The sequence below is a fragment of the Coffea arabica genome, chromosome 3c (genome assembly GCF_036785885.1).
Source record: "Coffea arabica cultivar ET-39 chromosome 3c, Coffea Arabica ET-39 HiFi, whole genome shotgun sequence".
Classification (NCBI taxonomy): domain Eukaryota; kingdom Viridiplantae; phylum Streptophyta; class Magnoliopsida; order Gentianales; family Rubiaceae; genus Coffea; species Coffea arabica.
The window spans coordinates 36,440,353-36,453,861 of record NC_092314.1 but is presented as its reverse complement, the minus strand read 5'-3'; the positions used below and the strand labels follow the sequence as shown (position 1 = coordinate 36,453,861).

Below are 13,509 nucleotides of genomic sequence, written 5' to 3'. Positions count from 1 at the left end.
TTTCAAGTTTTTTCTTTCTGTAAATTTTCAAGATGTTGATATTACACGAATATCCAATCCTAAGCTCAATTTAAACCAACTATTGGTCTTTAGCAATTTGCTAGGATATATCTTCTGTTGCCTAAGAAGATTAGCAAGTTTTCGTTCTACATATCTATTTGAACAATTTCCTAGTCATGTTTACAAGTGACCAAGCATAAATCTACCCACGCCTCAAAAAAAAAAAAATTGTAAGCAAAACTTTTTCATTTCCATAAAGGCATTTTATGTGTTTATCAAATTTTTCTTAAATAAGTTATTGTGTAAAGCAAGTACCTTACCTTCACTACAACAAAGAAGGGAATTAGCTACAAAATTTTTTACGAGGAGCAGACAAGTCAACGCTATTAATGTGTGGATGACGAGGAACAAAGCATATCCTCACCAAATGTTGGAGACAGCTTGACTTTTGCTAGCACTATGACTTTCCTCGCTTAACATCCTTGCCAAAAAGAAAGGCGGGAAGCTTCCCTCCAAATTGTAGTCATAGTGGCGCCAAGGCTTTTTGGTACTCGTGAGAATTCATGCAGTCCCACGCTGATGTACCGCACTTGGTGAGGACAGGTTCTCGCTGATCTGTATTTGACCAATAGCAAGAAGTGGTTCTATTCTTGCTAAAATAAAAATACAACCAAACGTTGTAGTTTTAAGAGTTAAGAGGCCTTTGAAAAAGGAAAAGAAAAAGAAGAAACAGAAGAGTAAAGTGCAGATGCGGGAAGATAAATGCCACCAAGTTCGTTGATTTCATTCTCTTTCCCTTTTAATTTCTCTGAATTCTCTCTCTAACAATTTGTAATCAGGTGCGCTTTTTCTTCTTCTATTTTAAGATCAAGGCTAGATATGTAAAACTTTACTTGTTATTTTTATTGCGGTTACTAATTGTGTCTATGTGGTCCTCTTGAATTTAATAATCGATTGCTACCATGTGAATCCCATAAGAATCTGATTGAGTTTCTTTGCTACCTATCATCCTCCGTGTTCATGTTTATAATATTTGAGTTATTCACTTCTTTTAACACATTTGGCATGTTCAACAAGTCAGGATTCTTGTTTTGTGCTTCTTTATGGTAGAACCATGTTCATTACCTTTGTAACCTTTTTTTGCTTGTATGATTTTATATCCCTAATCCTTCTTAACTTGTATAGGAGTTGTGTCTTTAACATGGTATGCTTTTTTTGAATAAGTGGTTAAATTATGGTCTGCTATATCATAGAAGATAACAATACTTTCGTATCATTAGCTATTGTCCTTTTGGACAATTTATAGGTTTGGCCTTATCGTTAGTAAAGGCCATTATTCTTCAACTACTGAAAGCATAGAAATAAAAAATTTCAGTCCTCAGAGATGTCATTTTGAGTAATAGTAGTTTTGTTTTACTAATAACATCCAATGATATCTTCAAGATTTAGAATAGCGCACTACTAAAATGAGTATTGAATAGCACTAATCGGAACATGAAAATGATTTTCCAGCTGATTACATTCACCCAGTAATTCATTGCCAACCAGTGTTTGGATTGAAATTGCATTTGTTCTGGTGCATACCTTGTTGATTATAAGATCTTTTGTCAATCTGTGTATGTTTGTGGTCCTTCAAGTTGGCTAAACTTAGATGCAGAAGGCATGACGAATTTGACTATCAGTACTTTACACAACGACATTAATCTCAAGGCTTAGTTTCAAAGGAACAAAGACACAATTCAAAGTAACAAATGAGAAAATAACTCTGCTGCAAAAACATTTTTGTTTTTCTCTATAAAAATTTGACAAGGCCTAGAACTCTCAGGATTTCTTAGCATTCTCTACAGAACCATACATCTATCCAAACCTGGTTGATTTGCCACCTCCAAAATGCGTCCTGGACTTGAAAACAAAGATGGCATTTGGGTCCTTGACATCATACATCCTAGCCAATTTTTCCTTCAACTTAGCCTTGGAAACATTAGGCCTTCGAGGATGCAGAACATCAATGACGAATTGTTTTCTGGAAAGAAGACGATTGGTCATGAACTTCCTAGTACGAATAGTCACCACCTTGTCCGCCATTTTTCTTGCCTCCGGCGCCACCACTGCTTCCGCTCTTTCTCCTCTGAATGGGCGGTTGGTTGGGGAAGCGACAGAAGGGGAACGTAAAAGGCTTTCTTACAATAATCAATGTCCATGAGGGTCTTGAATTTTATAGCAATAGATTGATGCCAAGTTAATCCCAGAGCAATCTTGCTGAGTTTTCTTGGCCATGATTCCATGTTCACTCTTTAAAAGATAGGGAGTGTAATTGATCAAATGGGGGAGCCAACAGCTTCAACGTCTTCAGTGTTAGAGCAATGGACAAATGCTGCTAGTCCTTTCAATGAATCAGTTGTGGCATTTTAATTAGCATTATCTTGTGTGAAAAACATGACTTCTTTTTTTTTTCTCTCTCTCTCGACTTAATTAGAACATTTCTTTAGCTGTTTCACCACTGAGCTGGGTGAGGAATTGGTATGGTGCCATAATAGCACTTCTTTCTTGAAGTGATATCGCTGCTCTGTTTTTCCTCTGTTTCTAGCCGTGTTTCCAACAACTTCTTTGGAACTCTCCAGTTTTTACAGCTTGTGTTTCTGTCGGCCGTTTCCATGACTAGTTGCAGATGTAGCTTCTCTTCTCACAATCCAAACACCCCTCGCCCCCCACCCCCAAAAAAAAAAAAAAAACTCCTACATGTATGCATGCAGCTTGGTAGGTGGACAAGTGCATGAGCATGCATGACATCTTTCAGCAATAATAATGACTTTCCATCGTTGTATCATCATTCTTTCAAACAATTTATTGGTGATGTCACCAATTTGTGCTTCTGTGTGATGATGTTAGTACAAATCTCAATTAATAGGAATGCATAGAGTCAGTCCTCTATTATTTCTGGTAATACACTATGACAAAAAGATGAATGGATGTGATGCAAGCTATATGTGATTTTGGAAAGCAATATATGGGTAGCCAAATACATTGGAAGTTTTAGTGCTGAGAAATGCAGTTGAGGCACAATGGTTTTAGTAAAAAATTTCATTATGTTTGGAAAATCTCTTATATTATGTTTTTGTTTTGCAGGTTTATTTTGGAGATTTTGGATGAAAGTAGGTTGTGCAATCTAGAAGGAGCCACTTGAGCTTGAATTGTTTTTGTAGTTTGGCTTGTCTTGGATGTGGTAGATGATAAAATATTTTGAAGCTAGGCTTATTTTTGTTTAAAAGGTGTAATGGTATGTGTTTTCCTTGCTCTATGTGGCAATTTGTCTTCTTGACAAAAGTCCTGTAATTCAATTCTAAAAATGCTTGCAGTTAATTGTTTGCTTGAATTTAGCTTGTTAATGTGTGATTTTTCTGGTGCAGGTTAACATTGCGAAAATAGGTTGCAATCTGGAAGGCACCGTGAAAGTGTTTAAAATGTTTAGATGGCTTGTTTGGGATGCAATAGTTGACAAGACCTTTTGGAAGCTCAAGTTTGTTTTAAACGGTGGTTATAAACTCTAGTTATTTTGGAAAGGCACAATTGCTGTTCATGTATTTTTGAAGTAATGACTTCAACTTTTGGTCATGCATAGGTGCTGAATTATGATTAAATGTCACACGTCCCTTTTTCCATCCTAGTTTATGCTTATTGCTTTTTTAAGTTTCAATTTTGCATTTTATTGTTTTTTATTAATCCGTGTAATGAAAGTGGGAAAGTCTAGCAATATGTAATACAATTGCCCAAGATTTTTGGAACTTGGAGATTCATAAAGACCAAATACTTTAAATCAAGCGTATTTATGGGTTTTGAATTTTATATCTACCAGCCAAACAATGCAGGCATGGAAAAAGTGTTACACAGGGGGCATTAGCTTTCACAACTCTGTCAAAGAACTTCAAATTTCATGAAACGGTTGTTATGTACTTCCTTTGTCCGTAGTTGTTATCATATTTTTACTTTATTGATGTTCCAAAATAATAGTCGCTATTTCAAATTAAATACATACTTTTCAATTTTGCCATTTGAAAATTTTTTTTTTAAATTTCGATACACTTCTATTAAAACAATATTTTGAATTCAAAGGATATATATGTAATTCATCAATGCCACCTCATCTAAATATAATGATTACCATATCTCCATATAAATTTGGATTCCCAAAAAATGACTCTAATATTAAGATTGAGGGAGTACTTTAGAATCTTGTCACTTAACATGGAAACAAGGGGAAATGATATCACAAATAATATTGAAAAATTAATTAATCTATATATGCATTGGTATTTGACAAAATTGGAATATAGTTCAAAGTCACATTTATTATTTTGGTCTCAAAACAATAAAAATGGAGTTGTTTACAATGATTAATACTCATGAAACTTCTGAAGTACTTTATTTCAATCAATTTTGTAATTAAGGAGAGATTAAGACTATTACACAAGACTTTTTTCTTAATAAATAAATTACATACTTTCGTAACAATTCAAGTTGATAGGCACTGTGAAGCGCTTGTTACACGAAATTCTTTTTATAAAGTATGATTAAAATTTCTCATAAAATATGACTTTAGAAAAATAACACATATAGTTTAAAGTCACATTTGTTATGTTGGTATTAGAATAATAAAAATGGAGCGGTTTACAATTATTAATACTCAATGAAACTTCTAAAGTACATTATTTCAATCAATTTTGTATTTGACTAGAGATTAAACCCATTACACTTGACCTTTTTCTTAATAAATGGATTACATACTTTTGTAACAATTCAATAATAAATGGATAGGTATTGTGAAGCACTTGTTACACGAAATTCCTTTTTATAAACTACGATTAAAATTTCATCATAGAAATATGAGTTTAGCAAAATAACACATATAGTTTAAAGTCACATTTGTTATGTTTGTATTAGAATAATAAAAATGGAACAGTTTACAACTATTAATACTCAATGAAACTTCCAAAGTACATTATTTCGATCAATTTTGTAATTGATGAGAGATTAAACCTATTACACTAGATTTTTTTCTTAATAAATGCATTACATACTTTTGTAACAATTCAAGAATAAATGGATAGGTATCGTGAAGCACTTGTTACATGAAATTCTTTTTATAAACTACGATTAAAATTTCATCATAGAAATATGAGTTTAGCAAAATAACACATAGAGTTCAAAGTCACATTTGTTATGTTGGCATTAGAATAATAAAAATGGAGTGGTTTACAATTATTAATACTCAATGAAACTTCTAAAGCACATTATTTCAATCAATTTTGTAATTGAGGAGAGGTTAAGCCTATTACACAAGACTTTTTTTTCTTAATAAAAGAATTACATACTTTTATAACAATTCGAAAAAATGGATAGGCAATATAAATCGCTTGTTACATGAAATTCTTTTTTATAAATTATGATCAAAAGTTTATCATAGAAATATGAGTTTAGCAAAATAACACATAGTTCAAAGTCACAATACAAATAGATTTAAAAGTTGACGAACTGGAATTACAAGTAATTTACTATAATTCATAGATTATAGTACATCCATACCAATTTTATTCTTTATCCTCGTATTTAAAACTTTAGAACAATTAAATTAAATCATCTAATTATTAACGCTTATAAGTGTTTTATACAGTTACTTGAAAAAAAATACTCATATATGAAATACATAAGATTTTTTGAATTATGCATATGGACATGTATTAGCACAAATATAATATAAATATTTATTGACTAGCACACTTGAAGGCATTCCTCTCATGCTATTTTATGCGTAGTTAAGTTCTTCGAAGTTTAGCAAAAATATAAGAGTAAGGAATAATTTCAAGAAATGGCAATTACATATCATACAACAAACCTCTATTTGAAAATTAAATGCAAATCTATCAAACTTAATTAATTTGATTAGCTATATATTGAGAATATTTTCATTAGTTTCATTTTCTCATACACGATCTCTTACAATTTTTATATACTTCTAACACTCAATATTCATTCTATATAATATACTCCAACTCTTAGAAGCTTTTAACTACAACACTTAAAACATCAATAATGTTTCAGAATTTAGGACGCGCGCGCTTTATTCCCTCCAAGAATTTTTTTTTTCCCGCAACATCCTTCCGGCAACATTTGAAGGCTCATTACAGCTGAGGGATAATACTATTATACATATACATAGAAAGGCCGGTCCTCGCTTATCTCTCTCAATTGATCAAGCACGCATATGTTCTTCTCTCAAAGGCCAAGATTGGTGGTTTTTAGTCCAAAAATAGAAGAACAGATGCGGGAATTGCTAAACGTGAAGGAGACCTCTGAGGAATTGCTAAAAAATGAAGGCCCACCTCCTGTCTATCTCCTAAGAATTGCAAAATGTGAAGGAGCTTAGGTTTTATTGCTGTAAGAAAACCTCAGAGCAACTTCAATACTTCATCCATTTGCATCAAATACTGTTAGATCTATATTTTGGTGCCATTTTGTGAATCTTCATATCCTTCTTGTGCATTCTTATTACCATTATTTGTGTTAGATTTCTAAGATTACATTATTTTCCTCACAATTTTAGGAAAATTGAGTTCCAACCATTCTCTTGACTCTGTGAAGGTAAATTATGTGGGTTTGTGCTTAATATCAAAGATTGTATTTTTCGATTGGTGGTGGTTTAAGCTAACAACCTCTGATTTTCATCTTGTTTTCTGGTTGGTTGAGGTTAACTTCTCTGCTTTTCCTAGTTGGTTTAAGCCCCTGTTTTCATATGCAATCAGTAAAATTTCTCCATCTAATCTAATCTTCCCTTTTTGTGTAGCTTCATCAAGTGAGATTTAAAGAGGGGTAGTGCTGATATGGAGCCACATCAAGTTAGTTCTATTGAATGTCTTCTTTTGAACTTACCTACAAGTGTAAAGAACAGGTCAGCCTCTGTGTACATACTAACAAGTTAGTTCCTAGTTGGTTGAGGTTAACTTCTCTGCTTTTCCTAGTTGGTTTAAGCCCCTGTTTTCATATGCAATCAGTAAAATTTCTCCATCTAATCTAATCTTCCCTTTTTGTGCAGCTTCATCAAGTGAGATTTAAAGAGGGGCAATGCTGATATGGAGCCACATCAAGTTAGTTCTATTGAATGCCTTCTTTTGAACTTACCTACAAGTGTAAAGAACAAGTCAGCCTCTGTATACAAACTAAGTGTTGGAGGCAAGAGGACTTGGGGTTGATTTCAGGATTCATGCAATCACAATACCAGCTTGCAATTTAGTGAAGTTGAAGTTGCAGTTCCATTCTACCAGGAATTTCTGCATTTGAACTAAACTCTATTCCAACATGGGTCATTTGGGGTTAGGTGCTTTTTGTGCACTTATTGTAAAACCTGCTTTTAGATATTAATATTTTGTTTCTTTTGGATAGATTCTCATTGATAGTTGACAATTTTGGATTGTCAATTGGTTTCAAGCACTTCCTATTGTATGGCTCAAGATATTGAAAAAGTTGGATGTTGATGTATTACTCTGCTTGCAATTATTTTTAGCTAACCAAAGCTTTTGTATGTTCTTTACCGAATGTTTAGCAAAAGGGAGTTGTTGGCACCAGGTGATATTCCAAAAAACTATCAAATACCAAGGCTTATGAGTTTAAATTTGATGAGCATCTACGTTGGTGATGTTCATAAAAAAAAAAAAATTTTCCAAACAATTTGATACTTATAAGAAGCTAGAAAATGTACAACAGACATGAGAAGCCAAATTTAAGCTATTTGCAGCTAAATTTTCTAACAAAACCACTCCATAATTGGCTCAGGGAATTAAGATTAGCATATTAAAATGGGATTAAGAAATGTTCACAACAGCATTGGAGGGGAACATTTTCCCACCGAATAGTTAGGCAAGAATCAACTATCGCTTGTTAGAGAGGAAACTTTCCTGGCCAAAAATGTTTTACTGGTATGGGGGGTTGCAGATTTGTCAAAAAGCTCCTTGCCAATTCTATATTATTGGTGAGGATGCACTATTTTCCTCACAAAACAGCTTGACTATTTGCAAGGAACCACATGTTTTTGTGGGGAGTTTTTGACTTTAGTGGAGAGGAAAGTTTTTCTCGCCATAGCATTCGAGCAATTAGCGAGGAGGTCTCTGCCCTTGCTATTGATTTGTTCCATTAGTGAGAAAGGCAGCAACATTCACGCTAATAACTTTTAGCGATGAGCATCTAGCGAGAAACTTGGCGAGGAAGCATTTTCCTCGCTGAAATTAATTGGCGAGAAAGTCAAAACTTTTGGCGAGAACTTTTGTTCCTTGCCAAATCCCTTTTTTGTTGTAGTGCTTCAAGGTTTTAAATAAATTATTGGCTTGTTCGATTCTTATGCAATCTAATAATTTCTGTGCTACTTAATTAAATTCTAACAACTGCACCTTGCATTGCCCAATTTTTCTAAGTGATCTTTAATATTAAGTTCTAAACAATTCGGTAGAATTTTTAAAATCATATTATGAAAAGTATGAAGGCATTCAGTCAAGTAATTTTTGTGCAAATGTTAACCATAGTTGACTGCCAATTATTTATATTCTAGCTCTCCGTATCTACAATAACTAAGATGCCATAAAAATTACAACTAAATTAAGAAGCTACAAACCAAATTAAGGTGCAGAATCATTCGTGCATGCAAAAGCAGACCAATTGGCGGAATAATTTGTGATTGAAATAGAAATGAGGATTGTTAAAACAAGGAATCTAGAAACTTAAGTGTTTGTTGGAAGCCAAAAGTTTTGAGACATTTTGGTATTTTCTATTGACGGGTTTTTGCTATGTGTACAAGTTTAATTCCAAATATACTCGTTTGGCTACAAGCCTACTAGTATACAGTCAACTTAGTAATTTAGGGCATATTTGGGTCGATCCCATGAGAAACTAATATGCAAGTACTAAATCCTTTGCTCACTTTATTATTTAGACTATTATCAAATAAAGAGTAAGAAAAGGCAACCAAATAACTTACTACTCTTTAACTAGCAAACTTGTAGAGAGAAATAATTAGAGAAAATTCACTAAATGTTAAGTTCTAGGGTGTAGAGTCCACTTATGGTCCAAAAATACAAGTGAATGAAATTAGTCTCTTGTTACTACTCTTGTTTAGCTAGAGATTCATATCCAATATCACCAAATATAGTGGTTTAAACTAGTTTAGTCTTTTTTGTTCTCATAGTAAAGAACTAAATCTAGTCATTTAACTCCATGAAATGGTAAAAAAATCCATTCAATGCACCTCTACTCTTGTGAGTCTACTCCTTAAGTTCCATTTATCTTGTTCCATCATTATTACCAATTTTCATTGAGTAACAATAACTAAAATCTTGTTATTGGTGATCAAGCAACAACAAGTTATAAGTATGCATAAATGGACAATTTAATACAAGAGGTAACAAGAATAAATCACATTCAACTCATGTTATGGTACCATAAGTTTTCATCTACTTGCCAGATCTAAAAGTTTAGCTCATGATAAGAAATAAGTTAAATAAGTTCATAGATTCATTGTATGAACTCATATTGAATCACAAGATATGAAAAACTTAGCCAACTAGATGAAAAAGCTCCCAATATCTTCAATTTCTTCACCAAAATGAGTTGTATAATGAAAAAATTCTCCAAGTTTCCCCTTGCAAGACTTTCTCTCCTGATGGGAGAAAAAGAAATGACTAAATGCTTGCTCTCCACTCCTCCTAGACTACTTTCTTAAGACTCTTATAATCCTTGCAATATAAAGATGTTAAAAGAGTCAAAAAGTCTCCATTGAAGTGACATAAATCTTTCTTTACACTCTTCTAAGTTTCCTTGGGCAAAATCAGCCGAATTTCAGAGTTGGAGAATAGCTGTAAAAGCTGTATGGATACAAAACAAGTTGAGGTGCAAGTTGTAGGTTCGTTTGAAGAATATGTGGGCATGAAAATGTGGGAATAAGGTTGCATATTAGGCCCCCGTTTTGCCTCTTTTTAGGTTTTCTCATTTCTTATCAGTCTTCAACGTTAGTCTGTTTTTGGATCAACTTTCACTGCTATGTTCTTGATGATGCCAGCTGAACTAACTCTTGTGCAAAACATGAAAGTTGTAGCCCTTTAAGTTAGCTTTCCAATGATTCAAGAATCACCAGATTTGAAGCTCTGTAGACTAATAAATGACCAAAATACCCTAAATGGTCAAAACTCTATTTCAGCTTTTGGCAACAAATATGGCCGCTTGTATTTCGACATTTTGACTAGAAATGTAGAGCTGTGAGTTAGCTTCAGAATGACTCAAGAATCACCTCAATCTAATACTTGTAACTTGAGATATAGCCAAAATACCAATAGGTATCGAAGCTGTCAAATATTTTTTTCTTTTGTACTTAATTGCATTTCATCTTTGCACTTCATATCCTCTTTAAATCACTTCAAATCATCCATAATCATTCAATTATCTTCTCAATTCACTCCATTTGATAATTGAATCATTGAAACCTACAAAAACATGAAGTTTTCACTGTTTTAGTCCATAAAAATACAATTTTTCACACTAAGGAAGCAACATGTCAACTTCACTTAAAATCTAACTAATTAGCTATAAAAATTATTAAAACACACCAAAACTAAATAATAAAACATACTTAATTACTCAAAATGCATACTTATCATCTATCCATTGAATGGGTTTAATGGTACCTTTCAATGTCTATAAATTTCCATAAACATATGAAACAGCTGCTGAATAGCTTGTGACCCTTGGATTGTCTTTTCACTATAAAAATGATAAGTTTCTAACACATAAACTAACTAGAATCTTGATCCTTTTTTTTTGTAAGAGAAATCTTGACATTTGCTATCAAATTTCTGCAAAATCTTGCTGTATTCATGAGGTAATTTGCCATAATCCTATAGCAAACAATATGTACAGTGGGAGTATAAATAACACCTTAAGGATAGTGTCAAACACTATTCCAGATCAGCATCTTCTTCATCCCTATTTTCTTAGTAAAATTTGTGTAATACAAAATTTTGCACTTTTGTGTGCTGTGTATCAATTGCAACAACAATCTTAAGGTGTTATTTGTGTTATTCGAGAGCGGCATTGTAACCAATTTCTCTTCCACAAGATGTCGATAGCAGGGGGTGAAAGAAATGCAAAATGGACAAAATGCTATGTAGAGGACTTCACGAATTACTGCATCGCCATCAAGAGAAGTTCGAACTGCATTGGAGTATAAGAAAATTCAAATAAGGTGTGGACAAATTTCTTGTTAAATATTATTTAAAATTTATCTTTATGATAGTTCTTCTCTTCTTGGCAAAGTATGATCTACAAGTAAGTTGAAAATCATGGAATGGAGATTTCTATGTTATTTCATAATACGGGTAACTACTAAAATTACCTAGTTAAAATGATTATCAAAGAAAATCACTCTACACTACTACTACATTCATGGTGGATCATGTTCTAAAACATTTTTCAATAAAAAAAGATGCTTGAATCCTATGATGAACTATGTAAAGAAGAAGAAAAACAACGACAGGTTTGTTGGAAGGTCCAAGGAAAAGGAAATACTTATTCAAATGACAAGGAAAATTAATGTTGTCCAAGAATAGTGTATTTGTTAAATAAGGCTATATTTCATGTTTAACATGATTATTAATAAGTGTGAAAATTCTATTCATTTGATCGAGTCTCCTTTTTCTTGCGACATGTGAATACAGGTCATGATATTCTATGTCAAAACTTAGTCTAAAAAAAGTAGTGTGTAATATGCATTCAAATGTGGTAATAGAAATTTTATTACCTTGATGATAATTAATCAATATTTGTGTATGTATATCTAAGGCAATCACTTAAACAATAGTATGAGAAATATGTATCTATGTTACTCTAAAGCAAATTTAGGTGCTATGAATGCTGGTAGTTGCATTTGTTCTAAATTCAATCAAGAGTATATTGTGATCATAAGATGCTAATTGTTGAAATCAAAACCTTAGCTACTACATGTGTAAAAAGGCAAAGTGGTTTAGGGTTTGTGGCCACGCCCTACACATTCGGTCTATTTATTTTGCAATTTGTAACTACTATATCTAGAGTCTCAAATAAGGTGTAATGGTAAATCTAAACATGTTAAGTCTAAGATACGAGTATCTTAGCAAATATTAAAAGAATGATGTTGTGTATGTTATATATGAAAACTACAACAATCAAGGATATCCATTGACGAAACCCTTGTCAAGGGACTTGGTGAATTTAATGTCATTGGTTATGGGATTGAAAACCTTAATCTAAAATCATTTCTAATAGGAAACCTACCTTGATTCTAGCACCACCACTAGATGAAAAGGTTTAAGGGGCAATAACAGGTTGCAAAGTAATTGTGAGCACTAAGTACTATTGTGTACATTCTCACCCCACTAATGCATATTATTATAAGAGGTTGAGTATATGTTGAAATTATGCTCTTAGTGAAGTTTAATTCTTTCTTATGGCTTGGTCCTATAAAACTTGAAAGTGTCTTTGCCTATATGATAATAGGAGTGGTGCAGTTTCTAGGAAAAGTTGGGTTTGTTTTTGCTTATGATCAAGAATCTAGGATGGAGCACATGGCTAGTAATAGTGCTAAAATTCTTTGTGAATTGATCAATGTTTATAATACCATATATGTAGTATATCTAGTCTAATTTTCAAATCATGGTTTAATGTTATATTCAACCTTGATTTGGCTAGATTTGGTGATGTGCTTACACTAAAAGAAAAGTTTAAATCTAACAATACTTTTCTTTATGCATGATATTTTATGTGCTAATTTGTTTATTTCATTCACATTGGAATAGTTTGTGATTGAAATAGAAATGCAGCTTGTTAGACAAAGAATCTAGAAACTTAAGGGTCTGTTGGAAGCCAAAAATTTTTGAAACATTTTTGGCATTTTTTATCCACTGAATAGGCATAATGGTGCCTTTTAATATCCATAAATGTCCATAAACACATGAAATAGTGGCTGAATAGCTTGGGACTCTTGAGTTGGCTTTTCACAACAAAAATGGCAAGTATCTAACACATAAACTAACTAGAACATTAATCCTTTTTTGTAAGAGAAATCTTGACATTTGCTATCAAATTTATACAAAATCTTGTTGTATCCTAAAGGTAATTTGTCATAATCCTATAACAAATAACATGTGTAGTGAGGGCAAATAACACCATAAAAACAGTGTCAAACACGCTGATAAGGGCTAATTTTGTGATCTCTTTTAAGATGTTTCAAATTGTTTTGGGGTCAATTTTGTAAAGTTAAATGCTGTAAATCTGTCACTTTGTTCTCTAACTTGGACCTTGAGTTGATAGATAAACTAGTTGTGATTTTGTTATTTTACTCGCAGTTTTTGTAGGGAAAATGATCAAACTCAAATGGAAGTGAAATGGTGAACAAACAAAGTAAGGATTAGAAGCATGATAAGTCACAACAATATTTACAAG

General features: G+C 32.6%; 2 long non-coding RNA genes across 2 annotated transcripts; both read left to right on the top strand.

Moving 5' to 3' along the window:
- Positions 1-443: 443 nt before the first annotated feature.
- Positions 444-3,664, top strand: LOC113734998 (uncharacterized). The gene is made up of 3 exons (XR_003459483.2): positions 444-839; positions 3,127-3,277; positions 3,408-3,664. It is a non-coding gene; the product is annotated as an uncharacterized lncRNA (long non-coding RNA).
- Positions 3,665-6,108: 2,444 nt separating this feature from the next.
- Positions 6,109-7,533, top strand: LOC113733696 (uncharacterized). The gene is made up of 3 exons (XR_003459117.2): positions 6,109-6,432; positions 6,839-6,943; positions 7,088-7,533. It is a non-coding gene; the product is annotated as an uncharacterized lncRNA (long non-coding RNA).
- The last annotated feature ends 5,976 nt before the right edge of the window (positions 7,534-13,509 follow it).